Source organism: Oncorhynchus keta, chromosome 2, assembly GCF_023373465.1.
Source record: "Oncorhynchus keta strain PuntledgeMale-10-30-2019 chromosome 2, Oket_V2, whole genome shotgun sequence".
NCBI classification, from domain to species: domain Eukaryota; kingdom Metazoa; phylum Chordata; class Actinopteri; order Salmoniformes; family Salmonidae; genus Oncorhynchus; species Oncorhynchus keta.
The window spans coordinates 36,978,045-36,999,245 of NC_068422.1; the positions used below are offsets into that span (position 1 = coordinate 36,978,045).

General features: G+C 42.8%; 1 protein-coding gene across 1 annotated transcript in view; it reads right to left on the reverse strand.

The window, feature by feature from the left end:
* LOC118400045 (trithorax group protein osa-like) overlaps positions 1 to 9,357 on the reverse strand; it is a 129,879-nt gene extending 120,522 nt beyond the window's left edge. Inside the window, exon 1 of the transcript XR_004828955.2 lies at positions 9,064 to 9,357. The gene's annotated coding sequence lies outside the window, so the exon portion shown is untranslated. The remainder of the gene's footprint in view (positions 1 to 9,063) is intronic.
* Positions 9,358 to 21,201: the final 11,844 nt, after the last annotated feature.

Genomic DNA, 21,201 nt, shown 5'->3' on the forward strand with positions numbered 1-21,201 from the left:
GCATGGCGCTTGTAACGCCAGGGTAGTGGGTTCGATCCCCGGGACCACCCATACGTAGAATGTATGCACACATGACTGTAAGTCGCTTTGGATAAAAGCGTCTGCTAAATGGCATATATTATTATATTATTATTATAGTAGTGGTGGTGCTTGGTTTGCACTGGCAAATTCAGAACACACAACATTCTATAATAGAACTGTGTTATTTGACGTGTCAAATTAAAAGTTTATTCAACACGTCAAATAGTGTTATTTGATGTGCATCTTTTTTGACATGCAAAGCTCCAAATGGCGTTCCATAGTATGTCATGAAGCTAATAACAGTGAAGCAATTGCTGTGTAACTCCGGTAGGGTAACATCTAGTAAGATGGTGCCGGAGAAGGCAGGCGTTTTACGTGCCCCCAGCCGATTGTGTTTTTTTGTAACTTGTTTTTTTCTTTAAACTTATTCTGTACCAAAAATGTTGCCGCTACCGTCTCTTATGACCGAAAATAACTTCTAGACATCAGGAGTACAATTACTCAGCACGGACAAGCAGAATCGGTTTTTTCCCTTTCATGAATCTGACGAGCCCGACGCGAAGGATATATTGCTTCCTCGGGAACAGGCCCCGATCCCTGTGATCTGCGTAATGGGAATTCGGAGAATTCGTAGGCGATCGAATAAACCCCCAATTTCCCTCCATTCTGCTAGCAAATGTTTAATCTTTGGAGAATAAAATCACAGAGTTATTGGGAAGATTAAACTACCAACGGGACATTAAAAGCTGTAACATTTGATGCTTCACGGAGTCGTGGCTGAACGACGACAATATCAACATAGAGCTGGCTGGTTATATGATGTCCCAACAGGATGGAACAGAGGCGTCTGGTAAGACAAGGGGCGACGGTCTATGTATTTTTGTAAACAACAGCTGGTGCACGATATTTCAGGAAGTCTCGAGCTATTGCTCGTCTGAGGTAGAGTATCTCATGATAAGCTGTAGACCACACTACCTACTGAGAGAGTTCTCAACTGTATTCTTTGTAGCTGTTTACACACCCCCACAGTCAGAGGCTGGCACTAAGACAGCATTGAATGAGCTGTATTCCGCAAAAAGCAAACAAGAAAACGCTCATCCAGAGGCGGCGCTCCCAGTAGCCAGGGTCTTTAATGCAGGGAAACTTAAATCAGTTTGACCAAATTTCTATCAACATGTTAAATATGCAACCAGAGGGGGAAAGAAAACTCTTGGACCACCTTTACTCCACACACAGAGACACATACAAAGCTCTCCATTTGTCAAATCTGACAAGAATTCTATCCTCCTGATTCCTGTTTACAAGCGAAAATTAAAGCAGGACGCACCAGTGACTAGGTCAATAAAAAAGTGGTCAGAGGAGGCAAACACTAAGCTACAGGACCGTTTTGCTAGCACAGACTGGAATATGTTCCGGGATACACCACATCAGTCATTGGCTTCATCAATAAGTGCATCAATGATGTCTTCCCCACAGTGACCTTACGTACATACTAGGTACATCAACGCCAAACTTTTTTCAAAATTAACTCCATAATATCGACAGAAACATGGCAAACGTTGTTTAGAATCAATCCTCAAGGTGTTTTCACATCTATTCGATGATAAGTCATTCGTGACAGTTGGGTTTCTCCTCTGAAGCAAATGGAAAAATGCACGCAGCTGGAGATTACGCAATAATTGCAACGGAGGACACCAAGCGAGCACCTGGTAAATGTAGTCTCTTATGGTCAATCATCCAATGATATGCTTACAAATACGTCACAATGCTGCAGACACCTTGGGGAAACGACAGAAAGTGTAGGCTCATTCCTTGCGCATTCACAGCCATATAAGGAGACATTGGAACACAGCGCCTTCAAAATCTGTGGCATTTCCTGCATGAAATTTCATCTTGGTTTCGCGTGTAGCATCAGTTCTGTGGCACTCACAGATAATATCTTTACAGTTTTGGAAACGTCAGAGTGTTTTCTTTCCAAAGCTGTCAATTATATGCATAGTCGAGCATCTTTTCGTGACAAAATACCTTGTTTAAAACGGGAACGTTTTTTTATCCAAAAATTAAAAGAGCGCCCCCTATATCGAAGAAGTTAACAGGTCAACATTCACAAGGCCAAGGGCCAGACGGATTACCAGAACGTGTACTGCGAGCATGCGCTGACCAACTGGCAAGTGTCTTCACTGACATTTTCAACCTCTCCCCGTCAGAGTCTGTAACACCAACATGTTTCAAGCAGACCACCATAGTGCCTGTGCCTAAGAACACTAAGGTGACCTGCCTAAATGACTACCGACCCATAGCACTCACGTCTGTAGCCATGAAATGCTTTGAAAGGCTGGTCATTAACACCATTATCTCAGAAACCCACTATTTGCATACAGCCCCAACTGATCCAGGGATGATAAAATCTCTATTGCACTTCATACCTGGACAAAATTAACACCTATGTAAGAATGCTATTCATTGACTACAGCTCAGCGTTCAACACCATAGTGCCCTCAAAGCTCATCAATAAGCTAAGGACACAGGCACTAAACACCTCCCTCTGCAACAGGACCCTGGACCTCCTGAAGGGCCGTCCCAAGGTGGTATGGGTAGGTAACACATCCGCCACACTGATCCTCAACACAGGGGCCCCTCAGGGGTGCGTGCTCAGTCCCCTCCTCTACTCCCTGTTCACTCATGACTGCATGGCCAGGCATGACTCCAACAGCATCATTAAATTTGCCGGTGACATAACAGTGGTAGGACTGATCACCGACAACGACGAGACAGCCTATAGGGCGGTCAGAGACCTGACCGTGTGGTGTCAGGACAACAACCTCTCCCTAAACGTGATCAAGACAAAGGAGATGATTGTGGACTACAGGAAAAAGAGAACCGAGCATGCCCCCAAACTCAACGACGGGGAGAAGGTTGAGAGCTTCACGGGGAGCAGGTTGAGAGCTTCAAGTTCCTTGGTGTTCACATCACCAACAAACTAACATGGTCCAAGCACACCAAGACAGTCGTGAAGAGGGCACGATAACACCTATTCCTCCTCAGGAGACTGAAAAGATTTGTCATGGGTCCTGAGATCCTCAAAATGTTAAACAGCTGCACCATTGAGAGAGGTTCTGTAGTCATCTATGCATATTCACTCTAATAACTCTACCATCATGTACATTCTAACCGATGCACCCACACATTGTATCGGTACCCCCCGTTTATAAGTAAGTATTTCACTGTAAGGTAAAACCACCGGTACACACTAATATTACCAAGTGCGCTATTGTTCAGATCAAATTTTATTGTATGTTGTAGTCGGCGCATGTGACTAATACAATTTGATTTGAACAATAGCACACTTGGTAACATTAGTGTGTACCGGTGCTCGACTAGTCGTGAAAGACAACATCACCCTCGACAGACAACGGTTGATTGTCAAGGAAAAGTCATTTTGGCATTAATGGATTTCGCCTGAGTTGTCTCGCTGAAATGTTCTTACTCTTTCAAATGACTGCTTGATTTGTGACTGCTCGATCCACACAGCAGACATTGTGGGCTAGGTTAGGAATGCTGTTGCAGGTGTAGCGACAAATTTTACATGGAGTCATTACGTCACGAACCTACGTTATATACATTTGAAGTCGGAAGTTAACATACACCTGAGCCAAATACATTTAAACTCAGTTTTTCCAAAATTCCTGACATTTAATCCTCGTACAATTCCTGTCTTAGGTCATTTAGGATCACCACTTTATTTTAAAAATGTGAAATGTCAGAATAATGGAAGCGAGAATTATTTATTTCAGCTTTGATTTCTTTCATCACATTTCCAGTGGGTCAGAAGTTTACATGCACTCAATTAGTATTTGGTAGCATTGCCTTTAAAATTGTTTAACTTGGGTCAAACGTTTCCGGTAGCCTTCCACAAGCTTCCCACAATAAGTTGAGTGAATTTTGGCCCATTTCCACTGACAGAGCTGGTGTAACTGAGTCAGGTTTGTAGGCCTCCTTGCTCGCACACGCATTTTCAGTTCTGCCCACATATTTTCTATGGTATTGAGGTCAGGGATTTGTGATGGCCACTCCAATACCTTGACTTTGTTATCCTTAAGCCATTGTGCCACATCTTTGGAAGTATGCTTGAGGTCATTGTGCATTTGGAAGACACATTTGCGACCAAGCTTTAACTTCCTGACTGATGTCTTGAGATGTTGCTTGAATATATCCACATCGTTTTTTCTTCCTCATGTCGCCATCTATTTTGTGAAGTTCACCAGTCCTTCCTACAGCAAAGCACCCCCACAATATGATGCTGCCACCTCCGTGCTTCACGGTTGGGATAGTGTTCTTCAGCTTGCAAGCCTCCCTCTTAACTCCAAACATAACGATGGTCATTGTGGTCAAACAGTTCTATTTTTGTTTCATCAGACCAGAGGACATTTCTCCAAAAAGTACCATCTTTGTCCACATGTGCAGTTGCAAACCATAGTCTGGCTTTTTAATTGCGGTTTAGGACTAGTGGCTTCTTCTTTTCTGAGCGGCCTTTCAGCTTAACTGTGGATATAGACACTTTTGTACCTGTTTCAACCAGCATCTTCACAAGGTATTTTGCTGTCGTTCTGGGATCGATATGCACATTTCACACCAGAGTACGTTCATCTCTAGGAGACAGAACGCGTCTCCTTCCTGAGCGGTATGACGGCTATGTGGTCCCATGGTGTTTATACTTGCGTACTATTGTTTGTACAGATGAACGGGGTACCTTCAGGCGTTTGGAAATTGCTCCCAAGGATGAACCAGACAAGATGAGGTCTACAAAAAAAAAATTCTGAGGTCTTGGCTGATTTCTTTTGATTTTCCCATGATGTCAAGCAGGCCTTTAAATACATCCACAGGTACACCTTCAATTAACTCAAATTATGTCAATTGGCCAATCAGAAGCTTCTAAAGCCATGACATCATTTTCTGGGATTTTGCAAACTGTTTCAAGGCACAGTCAACTTAGTGTATGCAAACTTCTGACCCACTGGAATTCTGATGCAGCGAAATAATCTGTCTGCAAACAATTGTTGGAACAATTACTGAAAAATGAGTTTTAATGACTCCAACTTAAGTGTATGTAAACTTCTGACTTCAACTGTATGTATGTATATACAGTGGGGCAAAAAAAGTATTTAGTCAGCCACCAATTGTGCAAGTTCTCCCACTTAAAAAGATGAGGCCTGTAATGTTAATCATAAGTACACACAGACAAAATGAAAAAATCCAGAAAATCACATTGTAGGATTTTTAAGGAATTTATTTGTACATTATGATGGGAAATACGTATTTGGTCATCTACAAACAAGCAAGATTTCTGGCTCTCACAGACCTGTAACTTCTTCTTTAAGAGGCTCCTATGTCCTCCACCCGTTGCCTGTATTAATGACACCTGTTTGTACTTGTTATCAGTATAAAAGACACCTGTCCACAACCTCAAACAGTCACACTCCAAACTCCACTATGGCCAAGGCCAAAAAGCTGTCAAAGGACACCAGAAACAAAATTGTAGACCTGCACCAGGCTGGGAAGACAATCTGCAATAGGTAAGTAGCTTGGTTTGAAGAAATCAACTGTGGGAGTAATTAAATGGAAGACATACAAGACCACTGATAATCTCCCTCGATCTGGGGCTCCACGCAAGATCTCACCCCAAAATGATCACAAGAACGGTGAGCAAAAATCCCAGAACCACACGGGGGGACCTAGTGAATGACCTGCAGAGAGCTGGGACCAAAGTAACAAAGCCTACCATCAGCAAGGGCATTGAAGATGAAACGTGGCTGGGTCTTTCAGCATGAAAATGATCCCAAACACACCGCCCGGGCAACGAAGGAGTGGCTTCGTAAGAAGCATTTCAAGGTCCTGGAGTGGCCTAGCCAGTCTCCAGATCTCAACCCCATAGAAAATCTTTGGAGGGAGTTGAAAGTCAGTGTTGCCCAGCAACAGCCCCAAAACATCACTGCTCTAGAGGAGATCTGCATGGAGGAATGGGCCAAAATACCAGCAACAGTGTGTGAAAACCTTGTGAAGATTTACAGAAAACGTTTGACCTCTGTCAATGCCAAAAAAGGATATCTAACAAAGTATTGAGATAAGTATTTGGTCAATAACAAAAGTTTATTTTCCACCATAATTTGCAAATAAATTCATTGAAAATCCTACAATGTGATTTTCTGGATTTCTTTTTCTAATTTTGTCTGTCATAGTTGAAGTGTACCTATGATGATAATTACAGGCCTCTCATCTTTTTAAGTATATATATATTTTTTCCCCCCCAGTCGGATAAATAATCCTGACAGCCTACCCAACCGCTTGGAGGCGTCTGCATGGTCCTAAAGCACACCCTTGCTTCGTTTTGTATCACATTCCAATTATAAAACTGGGGGTGGGACAAAAATGCAATGTGGAAGCACCCAAACCACTCCCCCATCAGACTATTCTTGATTTAATCTTGTGTTTACATATACGAAATAATGTGTGTGAAATGGATTTTGATTTCGAATAGATCATTATCATGCACCTGTCTCGAAACAGGGGCAGGGGGGAAAATGAATGTCATCTACGCACTTAAAAAGCGAATGGAGGATGCTTTTCCCGTGGTTCATTTTCATGCCAGTCAGGTAGGCTACACTCCTGTTGTAAAAATAAGCAATGTGCTTAATATTAGGAAATAAATATAGTAGGCTTAGCCTATAAAAAGCTAATGGGATCCTCATCTCTCAGGTTTCTCACACAATTGCATAGCCTATAGAATTGTTGTGCAACATGAGCTCATGGGCTCTTATGAAGTGGCTCTTATGAAGTGTGTGATTAGATTTTCAATTTGCATTGATGTCATAGTAATTCGAGGGAAAATAGAGTGCTGAGTACCAGGCAGTTAGCAAGTTTGGTAGGCTTCTAATGACCATCAGCAGCATCAGCTCTTGGAGAAGCCATGACTAAACGGTCACATGGAATTTGGCTGCCTTCATGACTCGTGACCGCCAGTGTGGCGGTAATACGGTCACCACAACAGCGCGAGCCGAGTTACAGTTGACTTAAATCTGCTTGAACATCTATGACAATAACTGAAAATGGTTGTCTAGCAATGATCAACAACCAATTTGACAGAGCTTGAAAAATTCTGAAAAGAATCATGGGCAAATGTTGCACAACCCAGGTGTGGAAAGCTCTTGGAGACTTCCCCAGAAAGACTCAAAACTGTAATCGCTTCCAAAGGTGCTTCTACAAAGTATTCACTCAGGGGTTAGCATACTTATGTAAATTAGATATTTATATTTAATTTAATACATTTGCAAAAATGTCTAATAATATATTTAACTTTGTCATTATGGGGTATTGTGTGTAGATGGGTGGAACAAAAATATATTGAATCCTGTAACAACAAAATGTGGAATAAGTCAAGGGGTATCAATACTTTGTGAAGGTACTGTAAATAAAAATAAAAACTTGCTCAGAAAACTTGGGGGGCCAAATAAAATCACAGGCCCGCAGGCCGCATATTGCGGAAATCTGCTCGACCCACCCTAAAAGACTTAAATAGGGCAAGGTAACAGAGGTCTCAAGTTCATTCCAAAGTGTTTCCCCTAGAGAGGAAAGGGCAGCAGGGTCATTAGGCTTTACTGAAGGGGCCTTTTCACCACAGGCTGGCGCCATGACAATGCCCACAGGGAGAGCAGATGTTAGTTACCAGCAGCACATCTGCATACAGCCACAGTCCCCACTCCTTCCACGCCAAAACAAAAGAACCCTCTCCCAAGGACCTTCCTTCCACTTAAGCCTCCAAATTGAAAAAAGGTTATCTTTTCATACCAATCCCCACCAGGCCCTTTAACAAGATAATGATAAATTGTGAAGTAGGGGGAATGGAGAGAGACTAGAGCTTCTGTTGCTTTGCACCTATAACAGTAATCATTGTATGAAGAGAGTCTGAATTCCTTACATGATTAGTTTTCAGTGATTATGTGGGATACTTTTGTAATATCAATGACAAAAGCTGAATCCAAGGGCCTTGGAAGAAGAGATGTGGCCCTCTAAAATCAAACCACCTGCTTCCATCTGTGAAGTATGCAGTAGATGCATGCTATAAAACTGAGAGACAGAGTGGGAGGGAGAGAGAGATCTAACTTGTAAACCTCAAGTTAAAGGGCCAATCAGCAGCTGAAACAAAGCGACCTTCCGACCATGGTTTCTGTAAAAAGCTGAGGGATGGGGCTGGAGAAATGTAACCACTCTAAAATTCATAGACAGAGCTATAGATGCAAGGATTCATGATATAAAACGTATCGTTTGAACCATGTTGAGGCTATACAGTGTTTGTTTATATTAGCATTTTTTTTTTTACAAATGGTGTAAAGCAAGCTTATATTTTGGTTTCTGATGGGGAAAGACAGTTGAACTAAGCTCATGAGGCATTTATGAGTTATATTCTTCAAGAATCAATGGGTACATATTAAAATGTATGATCCAAACATGTATGTAGCAACTTCTGATTGCCCCTTTAAAGTAAAGCTCAACCACTGCAATGGTGACACTTATCTGTTTTCATGGACTATTGAAATGATTTGAGATATTTAACTTTTTTCTAAATAACTTTTTTTCTATCCAATCATATAATGTGAAACGGCTAAAACAGACTTCCTCAACGTGTTGAAATTGGCGCTGCCAATTAAAATGGAATCCTTCTTCTGTTCTCTCTTATTCATCTATTATTCTATTAAATCTGTTGGAGTTCCAAAGTTGGTTGTTGTGTTGGTATGACTGAGGGTCATAGTTGATTACTTTACTGACAGGACGTAGCCACAATAGCATTATGTCTTTACTCATGCAATTTTTTCCCTTTCACTAAAGATGTCCTCGGAATTGCCCACCCCACAATTCCCTCTCTAGTCACTCCACTTCTTGATGGCGCAGACACACATGGGCACCAACAAGCGACAAAGATCGCTTTCAAAACTACACCGGTTGAACAACTGAGGTTTTCGAAATCATTAGAAAATTATTTCGTCCTACCTCGATCAGATGTTTATTGAGAAGTTCAAACTGAGGCTTTATGCGTCCGAAAATAGCATCATACGCTCTACAAGACCGCTTCCTGTTCGATATTAATGGATCCACCTTTAGATGCCACAAAAACTTAAATCCTAGAGCAACGGGACCGATCTCCGCAGAAATAATTGATTCCGATTGTCGCTTTTTTCCTCTAAAATATCCTATGCTTGATTGCGGCACCGTTTGTAAGCCTACACACTCCTTCCTATTATATCCCTCCTGCAAGAATTGAGAGAGGGGTGTGTAGCAGTTTCTTTTCCTTTTTTCTCTCGCCTTTTTAATGAGGCGGGGCTTTGCCCCATGCAAACCAATGGCGCTTACGAGCGCGCCTCGCCTCCCTTTTAACACACACACTCACACAGGTCAATGGATCACCCATATATCAGATAAGGACAGATACATTTCTAACCAATGTGAACAAACAAATAGCCATAAAGACAATGATCCAAATCTGTTTGATGACATCATCCCTATTGGCCCTCAATCTCAGTGCCATGTGAGGGGGAGTATGGACATCTCTGCATCCAAGCAGATTAATCAGTGTTAGTATTAATGAATTAGATTAGCGGATATTTATTTCCCAGTCCCATTGGACTGATCAGATGAATACAAAAGTAGAAGTAGAAGGGGGGTGAACATATCACACAGGCTTAATGTTTTACCAATAACGCAGCTATTGTTATTATCTATGCATAGCCACTTTAATAATTCTACCTACATGTACATATTACCTCAATTACATCGACACAGGGTGCCCCCCCACATTGACTCTGTACCGGTACCCCCTGTATATAGCCCCGCTATTGTTATTTACTGCTGCTCTTTAATTATTTGTTATTCATATCTGTTACTTTTTTAGGTATTTTTTTGAAACTGCATTGTTGGTTAAGGGCTTTTAAGTAAGCATTTTACTGTAAGGTCTACACCTGTTGTATTTGGTGCATGTGACAAATACCATTTGATTTCATTTATTGCCAGGGATTTTGAGCAGATGTGTTTGTTTTACACTAGAGCCCATGGAAGACTGACTGCTCTCTCCTCTCTCTCTCTTATTTGAGTCTAACCTTACCCCAAACTCACCCAGCAATGGTGTGTTTTCTTCATCTGCATGGTCTCTCTACTGTGGTGTGTGTGAGAGAGAGGGAGAGAGAGAGAGAGAGAGAGAGAGAGAGAGAGAGAGAGAGAGAGAGAGAGAGAGAGAGAGAGAGAGAGAGAGAGAGAGAGAGAGAGAGAGAGAGCAAGTGTAAGCATCTCTCTGCTCCACTCATTGCCTGCAACTTGTATGGCATCCACTGCAGCTGCAGTCATGTCTATGTCATGTTTTAAACATGCAATCTGTAGTTTCCTGTTCATTTCCTGTAGGCAGACCCTTTCTGCATTGAAATAGAATTCTAGAACATTTGCATTGAAAACAATGTTACATGGCACGGATGGATGGTAGAGGGCATGAACAGTGAGGGCAATTAGTCCGCTTGTGAAATACAGTGAGCTCAAATTAATTTACCAATTTGACAGCAGTACCAAGACATACCCGACCCACCCCAGAGGCAGCGAAGAATCAGCCCTGCTCATAATGTTGGTTATTTAAGGGTCTAATGATATGCTCTCTGATCTGGAATATTATGTTCAGAAATATGTTTTTACAATCAAAAGGGGAATAAGAGCAGATCAAGGCCCGTGAACCTTTTAACCACTGTGCATTTCATTAATGTCATAACTTCACGACAGAGAGCTGGTGTAGGCCCAATGGTTAAACCACATTTTAGTGTTCTAATACTATATTAGCATAACATTTTCCTTTAACATTTAAGATATTTAAAAAGGAAAGGTAAAACGGATACAAACTAAAACAATCTATTCTTGAAAAGTATTTGTCTCAGAAGTCATAAAATACTTGACCCATGACTCAGCCAAAATGTTTCAGAGGATAAAGGAATTATTTGTATATATATATATATAGATAGATAGATAGATAGATAGATAGATAGATAGATAGATAGATAAGAGAGAGAGAGAGAAAGAGAGAGAGAGAAAGAGAAAGAGAAAGAGAGAGAAAGAGAAAGAGAGAGAGAGAAAGAGAGAGAGAGAGAGAGAGAAAGAGAGAGAGAAAGAGAGAGAGAAAGAGAAAGAGAGAGAGAGAGAAAGAGAGAGAGAGAGAAAGAGAGAAAGAGAGAGAGAGAGTCACAGAGGGAAATAACGACACTAAATATTCAATGAAAAGCACATTTTGAAAACGGGAACAACCCCCACCTCCTTACCCTCCTTCCTGCCTTAACAGCTGCAGCCTGTCCTGTCTAATTAGCCGTGGAGTGTGGTGATGCAGCTAATTGTGTATTACCCTTTAGGTGTGTAGGCCCTGCCCCTGAGTCTGTCTGTCTGTACCTCTGTACTTCACACCACTGCTGTGCACCGCTGTCTGTCTGTCTGGCTGACTGTCTGCTCTGGGAAACAGCCCAAACATTTAGGCTGGCAAAACCAACAGCAGAGCAGTCTCAAGGGGAGACTGAGCATATGTTTGTGTTGAAAGGAGAGAGAGGGGGAGATGGAGGAGAAGAGGGGAAGAAGGCATAGGTATGATAAAGAGGTGAGGGGAGATGTTTGGTGCGTTAGCCTCAAGCAAGCTGAGGTATATAGACCGTTAGGCTAAATTATGGGCTCAATTATCGACCTAAGTCTCCAGGGCTCAATTTCTGTTCCAATGCCACACCTACAGTTGAAGTCGGAAGTTTACATACACTTAGGTTGGAGTCATTAAAACTCATTTTTTTCTCCACAAATGTCTTATGAACAAACTATGGTTTTGGCAAGTCGGTTAGGACATAGGACAACTTCTTTGTGAATGATACAAGTAATTTTTTTCAGCTCTAGTGGATTCTGGTGTGGCGGAGAATTTTATTGACCAGGCCCTTGCACCCTCCCTGCACGATCACGTTTCAGGAGAAGACCCAGATGCAGTGTCGATGTAACAAAAGTTTATTACTAGAACAGAGGCAGGCAAAACGACAGGTCAAGGGCAGGCAGAGGTCAGTAATCCAGATCAGAGTCCAAAAGGTACAGAACGGCAGGCAGTCTTAGGTTCAAGCAGACAGAGGTCATTAATCCTGTCACGATCGTCGTATTGAGGAGACCAAAGCGCAGTGTGGTGTGAATGCATACTTTAATAAACGGACGAAAAAACACGAAGTACACTAAAAGAAAACTAACAAGACGAACGTGAACACTAAAGAAACTGAGTGCTAACATGCAACATCACATAGACAATAACCCACCAACCACAATACAAAACAGGCTACCTAAATATGGTTCCCAATCAGAGACAAACGACAAACACCTGCCACTGATTGAGAACCATATCAGGCCAAAACACATAGAAATAGACAAACTAGACATACAACATAGAATGCCCACTCATATCACACCCTGACCAAACAAAACATAGAAACAAACAAGGCAAATAATGGTCAGAGTGTGATAAATCCAGGGTGGTGTGACAAGGTACAGAACGGCAGGCAGGCAGAAATGGTCAAAACCAGGAAAACTAGAAAAAGACAGGAGCAAGGGGAAACTGCTGGTAAGCTTGACGAACAAAACAAACTGGCAACAGACAAACAGAGAACATGGGTACAAATACACTGGGGATAATGGGGAAGATAGATGACACCTGGAGGGGGGTGAAGACAAGCACAAAGACAGGTGAAACAGATCAAGGTGTGACATGCACATCACCTCATACCCTCTCTCTTCTCTGTTTCTGGTCCAAGTGTTGGATATGCGACCATTGGGATCTGGCACTATTACCACGTCACATCTCCACTCATCCTCACCGTGGAACCCAAGCACAAGGAAGGCCGTTTCTTCCTCATCACCTCCGCACCCGTGCACGAAGTCATCCTTGGCCTCCCATGGCTCCAACTCCATAATCCCACTATCTCCTGGCCAGAGAGGAGGATTACCGCGTGGGGACCAGGATGTCGGAGGACCTGCTTTCCCGTATCCTTTGGTTCCACATCAGTGGAGGGCCGTGTAAGTGTCTTCCAGCCTATCAATCGGTCCTCCCGTATCGTTGGCCCCGTGTTTAAGGATGTAGATGTGCCAGGCTCTGGAGAGGAAACCCACTCCTGCCACCCGGAGCGCATCTACGTCCTCAAGGAGGTCAGAGATCATTGGCTGACCTGGGCACACTCATCCCTCACCGCTGACCATCCAGGTATCACCCGCACCACTCAATCCCTTTCTGAGAAATACTGGTGGCCCACGTTGGCGCAGCATGTTGCAAACTATGTCAATTTATGTTCAGTATGTACTCAATCTAAATCTCCTCTGCACGCTCCAGCAGGAAAACACCTTCCACTTCCCGTGCCTCAGCTTAATCTCATCTGTCCATTGGTTTCGTCACTGATCTGATGGTTTCACCAAAATGTTGGTGGTTGTGGACAGATTCTCAAAATCATGTTGTTTCATCCGTCACTCTCTGGTCTCCGTACCGCTCTCCAGGTCGCTGAGGCACTGTTCCAGCAGGTCTACCGGCACTATGGCCTTCTGGAGGATATCGTCTCTGATCGCGGGCCCCAATTCACATCACATCATGTATAAAAGGCTTTCATGTAGAAAATGGGGGTCATGGTCAGCCTCACTTCCGGGTACCAGCCTTAATCTAACGAGCAGGAATTCAATGCATCACTCATCCACTGCCTGAATCCCTTCCAGTGTGTTCTGAGTTATCAGCTGGCCCTGGCTCTTTGGACTCCAAGCCAGACCAAAGCTCCTGCAGTGGACGAGTGGTTCAGGCGCGCAGAAGAGGTATGGAACGATGCCAACGTGAGACTCCAGCGCACCGTCCACCGTCAGAAAGAGCAGGCTGGATCGCCACCGCAGTGAGGCCCTCAGGTTCTATCCTGGTGATTGCGTCTGGCTCTTCACCAGGAACCTCCCACTTTGCCTGTCCTGTAAGAAGCTGAGCACCCGGTTTGTGGGGCCATTCAAGGTCCTCCGGAGGGTCAACGAGGTCATTTACAGATTACAACTCCTCGTTAACTTCTGGTCCTTCTGTAGCACAGTTGGTAGAGCATGGCGCTTGTAACGCCAGGGTAGTGGGTTCGATTCCCGGGACCACCCATACGTAGAATGTATGCACACATGACTGTAAATCGCTTTGGATAAAAGCGTCTGCTAAATGGCATATATATATTAACTACCAGATCTCACAATCTTTTCATGTTTCCCTCCTTGGGCCGGTTGTTCCTGGACCTCTGGCTGATGCTGCCGTTGGGGGTGGGGGGACTGTCACGTCTACTCACGCTCCCCCTCCAGTACTCAACGTTGCCGGTCTACTAACCACAGGTCCTGGCAACCCATCTTTACATACACCTGCGTCTCATCAGTCACACCTGGACTTCGTTACTCCTTGATGACTTACCCTTTATATAAGCACTCTTTTGTTATCAGTTATCAGGCAGTATTGCTTATGTTGCTTGTCAGACATTTCTCCTGTTTTTTATTGTTCTGTTTGTTCATATTAAACTCACTAACTGCACCTGCTTCCTGACTCTCTGCGTCAACATTACAACAATAATGCACGATGAGAAAAAACACCAGCAAAACAAAAGCTAGGATAAATATTCAAGTACCTATTGTTTCACACACCATAATGTGGAATATGAGGCTGGTTATCATGTCTCATAACAAGTATGTGCTGTGTTATTTAAAATAGGGCCTAGGTAATACAGTATCTTTAGCCCATACAAACCAATAGCACCGTTCCTGCACGTCTTGCCTCCCTTAACACACACACACACACACACACACACACACACACACGTCAATGGATCACGTATATATCGGATAGAAAAAAATGGTTGACAAAGATTTACACCAACGTACTGCATCTGTCATCTTGTCTTCATTTTACAGAGCAAGGTACTGTAAACATGCCATTCAACACAACACTAAGCCCTACTGTCACGAAAGTCATCAGGGAAATGACCGGACCAAGGTGCAGCGTTGTGAGTGTACATTTTCTCTTTATTTAAAATATCTCCAAGAAAAAAAACAAACGACCGTGACGCTTACTAGGGCTATACAGGCCACTAACAAAGACAACTACCCACAACTAAGGTGGAAAAACAGGCTGCCTTAGTATGATTCCCAATCAGAGACAATGATAGACAGCTGTCCCTGATTGAGAACCATACCCGGCCAAAACATAGAAACAGAAAACATAGAAATAAATAAACTAGAATGCCTACCCTAACCAAAATAGAGAATAAAAGCATCTCTATGGCCAGGGCGTGACACCAACCCTTAGGATCTGTAATGTGCAACTCCACATTTTTACGGATTACATGAATTTCTCCCTTTTTACTTTCCTCCTGGCAGAGATCTGAGTGTTTCACCTTTTCAAAATGCAAAGCAAGTCTCTAACTTGGAGAGCGAATGGGTGGCTTGTGATTGTGGTAGTAAATTGAGGGACTATTGCAGTAACTCACAGAGAGGGATAATGGTTTTATGTCTGCCCAAGTCCTGACTTGGTTATGGGGATACAATAACACCTTCAAGGGTTATGTTAATCTTTAAAAACAGGCTTTTCTCATGCCGCTCCACACTTTACCTCATTTGAATGAATATTTTACCTCAGTCTAAGTCTCCCTCTGCAGCTTATATTGTGTTATCCTCTGCCTTTTCTTTTATTTGCACACAAAAAGGGAAGCCTGCAGTTTATTTACTCTCTCCCATATAGAGCACTCGTTTTAGAGGAACATTAAAGTCCATAAAACAACCACTTTCTCAAGCTCATTCCCAGTCTTCGTTTTTAATAAGCATTGTAGCTACATCAACATCAATCATTTCTGAGGGCAGCCGAACACCGTACATGATCTGGCTGGTATCCATGTTCCCATGTTGGCTTGTATCTCTCCCCACATCTCTTCGTGAGAAGGATTAGGGAGTAATCTTGAAGTTTTACTTTGAAATCCCTCATTATGAGATTGGGTAGAACTCTGTCTTAACCCCAGTGCACTTCAGTAACACATTAAAGTCCCCACAACACAAACACCCACATATGCATAGAATATAACAAGGATTAACTCACGGGAGAATCATTTAGATTCAATAGTTTAGCAGTAGTTTAACAGAATATAAACAATAATAGTACCACCTTCACAAATGCATGTGAATGTGCTTGCCTGGGTGCATGTGTGAGCGTGCATGTATGTGTGTGTGTACCTCATTTATCTTTTGCTTTGCAGGTGCTCATTCGAGTCTAAATCCAACAGTATTGTTAGTCGGTCCACATCTCTCAACATTCATATTTAGACTGCACTATCTGGTGAGAAATGCAGGTTTGCCACACTCCTTGTTTTCAGGATTGGTTTCATGTCATGGAGTCCAACGCATGATAACTACAGATGTAGGATCTTCATTTGGAAAACTCTTTTGTTAATGAGAATGCACACTTGTAGTGTATTTGAGTTTTTAAAAGGCTTCCAAAGTTCGTCACTTCCACTTTGAACGAAAAATGTATTAACCCCCACAAAAATGTCTATTAATTATAATCAACATAATAATTCACATTTACTGTTGGCTGCAGGATTATTTTCCCACTGTAGCAAACTGGCTCAAATTAAAATCCTACATCTGAACTCAGACACTTTCAAAGAGCCATCTAAGAGAATACAGACCCCCCCATGTTTCTCTATTTTGTTTTCTTGCCAAATGTGTTTCATTGCCCTTCTCCCAAAACAGCAACATGTTTCATGCTCCTCCTTAAGAGGAAACACTGACTGGGTTTCAACATTGAAGTTTTTGGCAGGTGTGAGAGAGAGTTCAGTTCACACGTTAATGAGAGGTAGATACGTTCCAAATCCAGTCTCATTATGACTGTTAGATTAATATGTTTAGAGTGAGGGTATCCTGTTCCTTTACTATGATTTCCACAATCCTGACTTTTAAAGGACAGAGAGGTTCTGTAGCAATGGAGAACCCGTTGAGAGAGGATATAATAAATGTGATGTGGAATATGTCCTTTCTTACTCAGAGATAATTGCAATTACATGGTTTTGAAAGGAAAGTCACATTTTGCTTGTTTCCATTTTGAGAAAGATAATTGATATGTTCTCCGTGAGTGTTATTTCAAAGGAAGCCAACCAGCTTTAAAGCTTGATTAAACAAGGTTAATTGAACTATCAGGGGTGTTGCTCAAATGAGGTAAACAACTCAAAAAGAGTCTAAAATAGTTTCTGAGTCAAAGGATTAAGACAACCTCCATTTGTCACGTACATCACAGGCAATATTTATCTAGTAGGCCACCAGAAAATTTGAAAATACGAAATAAAGCTTTGTTCCTCTGCCCAGATATTACTGACACATGCCTGTGGAATTTTAAGTTTAATCTAACCACATCATATGTTATAGCAATCTGTCAGTCGATGACACAGTCAATGGCGTGCCACGCAACCATTGGTTGATGCAATGCAATGCCTGAGCAGGGGAACGCGACTGCCTACGTCTGAGTTTGTGGGACATTTTGATCTGACTGTTTGAGACACTTCAAACGATGGTGGATAAACGAAGGCAGTTCACCCCATGCCTTTATCATTGAAAAAAACAAATGGTCAGTTCCAGTCTACTTAACTGGGTGTGTCTCCCATAGACACCCATGCAATAGCATCAGAATAGGGAGCAGAGTTGTGTTGCATTCCTAATCTGTAAAATTGGATAGGTTTAACAGTCTTGGGTCATGGGATTAAATTGTTGTGAGGCAGCGGTTTACTTAGGAGGGAGAGAGGTTCAAGGGTGTCAAGCCCTGGTCTAAGTATTTTGTGTTTTTCTTCATGTATTGGGTCAGGCCAGGGTGTGGCATGGAGTTTTTGTATTGTGGTGTGTTTTGTCTTGGGGTTTTGGTGTGTATGTATTTGGGATTGTAGCTAGTGGGGTTATCTAGCAAAGTCTATGGCTGTCTGGAGTGGTTCTCAATCAGAGGCAGGTGCTTATCGTTGTCTCTGATTGGGAACCATATTTAGGCAGCCATATTCTTTGAGTTTGTCGTGGGTGATTGTCCTTAGTTTCCTGATGTCCTTGTTCAGTGTCAGTTTAAGTATAGGCTGTCTTCGGTTTTCGTTACGTTTATTGTTTTGTAGTGTTTGTTTATTTGTCTTTACGTTTGTTTCAATAAACATGGATCGCAATCGACACGCTGCAGTTTGGTCCGACTCTCCTTCACCCTATGAAAACCGTGACAGAGGGAAGTAGAAATGTGGAAGTCTTCAGGGGTGCTCCGTAAAATGAACACACGGAAATGGCCAGAAGTCATTGGCTGTAATAAGAAAAGCAAATCAGAGGGAACAATGCTGTGGAGAGACCATTGGCTTTGTTTTACAGTGTGTGGGGGGATAGTTTGTCTTGTCAAGAATTGTTTTGGAAATATGTTTTTGGATGAACATCTTGATACATTTTCATATATATTTTTTAGTCGGATTTAAAAAAAAAAAAATATTATTTCAATATTTAGAAATGTATAATATACAGGAGTGGCAACTAATGCATAGTTAATACTAATGTAATTACATGCAATGTAATTTAGACATTTTCTATAACAAAGCCGGCTGTCGTCGGAATGAGACCAAAGCGCAGCGTGGAAAGTGTTCATGATCTTTATTGTCAAGAATCACTCAAACTGCCCTGTACTGCAGCACCAGCTGTGCCACCAGAGACTCTGGGTTCGCGCCCAGGCTCTGTCGTAACCGGCCGCGACCAGGAGGTCCGTGGGGCGACCCACAATTGGCATAGTGTCGTCCGGGTTAGGGAGGGTTTGGCCAGTAGGGATAACCTTGTCTCATCGCGCACCAGCGACTCCTGTGGCGGGCCGGGCGCAGTGCACGCTAACCAAGGTTGCCAGGTGCACGGTGTTTCCTCCGGACACATTGGTGCGGCTGGCTTCCGGGTTGGATGCGCGCTGTGTTAAGAAGCAGAGCGGCTTGGTTGGGTTGTGTATCGGAGGACGCATGACTTTCAACCTTCGTCTCTCCCGAGCCCATACGGGAGTTGTAGCGATGAGACAAGGTAGTAGCTACTAACAATTGGATACCACGAAATTGGGGAGAAAAAGGGGGTAAATTGTTTTTTTGTAAAGACAAAAAAAAAAATCACTCAAACAAAAATAACGAATACAAAGACGAAAGCGAACAGTTCCATCAGGCACAGATACTAAACAGGGAACACCCCACATAACCCAAATGGAAAATGACAACTATTATATGATTCACCTGAAGAAAAGGGATCCTGTTACTTGATTACAGCGAATTGCATTGTCCGTTAACTAACAGGCTGCACACCTTTTGACATGTTTTTCCATATGCTGTGTGTTTGTGATGGATTAATCCATCCTTGAAATAGGTAGGTCATGTTTTTCTTTCTATTTTCCCCCTCAGGTTGAAATATCCATAGTACTGTATATATATCTAGCTATTACAGTAAACATAAGGCCATATTAGCCTACACACCACCCACAAGTGGTTTTGCATGCACAGCTGCTTCTTAATTACCTTAGTAAGAAGGAGATGAAGAGAAGTTATGAAAAACAAGTGGGTGTGTGATGTGCAATAGGAGCCAGTGTTTTATCCGGCCTGGAGCAAACACGCCAGACCAATCGTCCCTCCAACTGGGACATGAGGCACCAGCTCGGACAAGACCACAGCTAACAAGCCACACACATGCACACACGGATGGTTACATCCACTCACATGTGCATGCACACACAAACTTGCACACACACACACACACGCACGCACGCACGGACACACGCACGCACGGACACACACACACGCACGGACACACACGCACGGACACACACGCACGGACACACACACACGGGCACACACACACGGGCACACACACACACACACACACTTCCGTGGGAGGCTAGCAATGCCAGATAGAGGCTAGCTAGGGAGTTCTTAACTTGACTGGGAAAACTTCCTCCATGATGGGAACAGTTGCATGATTTATCTGTAGGAATGAGATAGCTGGTACTTTTATCCCTACAGCCTCTGGTGAGCTTAGGCACATGGCAACAAGGACTTTTGGGTTGGCAGGGGATGCAGACTGGCTGCCATGTCCTACAGAGAGCATAGGGATAGACAGAGTAGTGGGACCACATAGCACTGCTGTTAAATTACAGCTCTCTGAGTAGAGTGGGTTCTTTCTCAATTCAGCCTAAAATGAGCACTGTTTTTGTCTGGAGGATGAGACTACTGAACCAGTCTGAATAGAAATAAACACACGTCCTAATGTGAGCTCATTGCATCAGTTCAAATTTGTTTCATTTTTTATTTATTTTTATTTTACCTTTATTTAACTAGGCAAGTCAGTTAAGAACAGATTCTTATTTTCAATGACGGCCTAGGAACAGTGGGTTAACTGCCTGTTCAGGGACAGAACGACAGATTTGTACCTTGTCAGCTCGGGGATTTGAACTTGCAACCTTTCAGTTACTAGTCCAATGCTCTAACCACTAGGCTACCCTGATGCCCCTGAGAGAGAGTGGGGGGGATTTATAAGAATGGTAGGGAAGGACACAAAAAGAGGGTGAGGGTGCGGAAGAGCTGCGAAGGAGAGGGGAGGAGGGTGTTCTCTTGGCACCAGAGTAAACAGAAAACATTCATATGGGATGTTATGTGAATTTGCCTAGCCATCTCCATGGCAACTCTATTTTCTGGTCGCAGCTTTAATGAATAGGTAATGAAAGAAATGCAAAGCGCAAAACTTCATTACTGCTCCGAACATCTGCAATGAAAGGGAATTACAGAGGCTGTCATTTGCTGTCATTTGTCAAACTGTCTTTCTGCACAACATCAGGGTTAACTTGTGTCTAGCAGGGCTGGGAGAGTGGCAGTATTGGAGCTCTTTGTTAGTAATGTTAGAGGGTACATACCTTCAAGGTAGCAGGTCAAGGTGGTGGTGGAGATAGCAGTATGAGGAAACAATATAGCTTTTTTCCAGGCAATAGGTATTCACTAAGACTACGGCAATTTAATCCTTGACGAAACAGACTCCAGATAATAACAGCTGTTATTGAAATGTTTGACCAAGAATACGTATTTGATG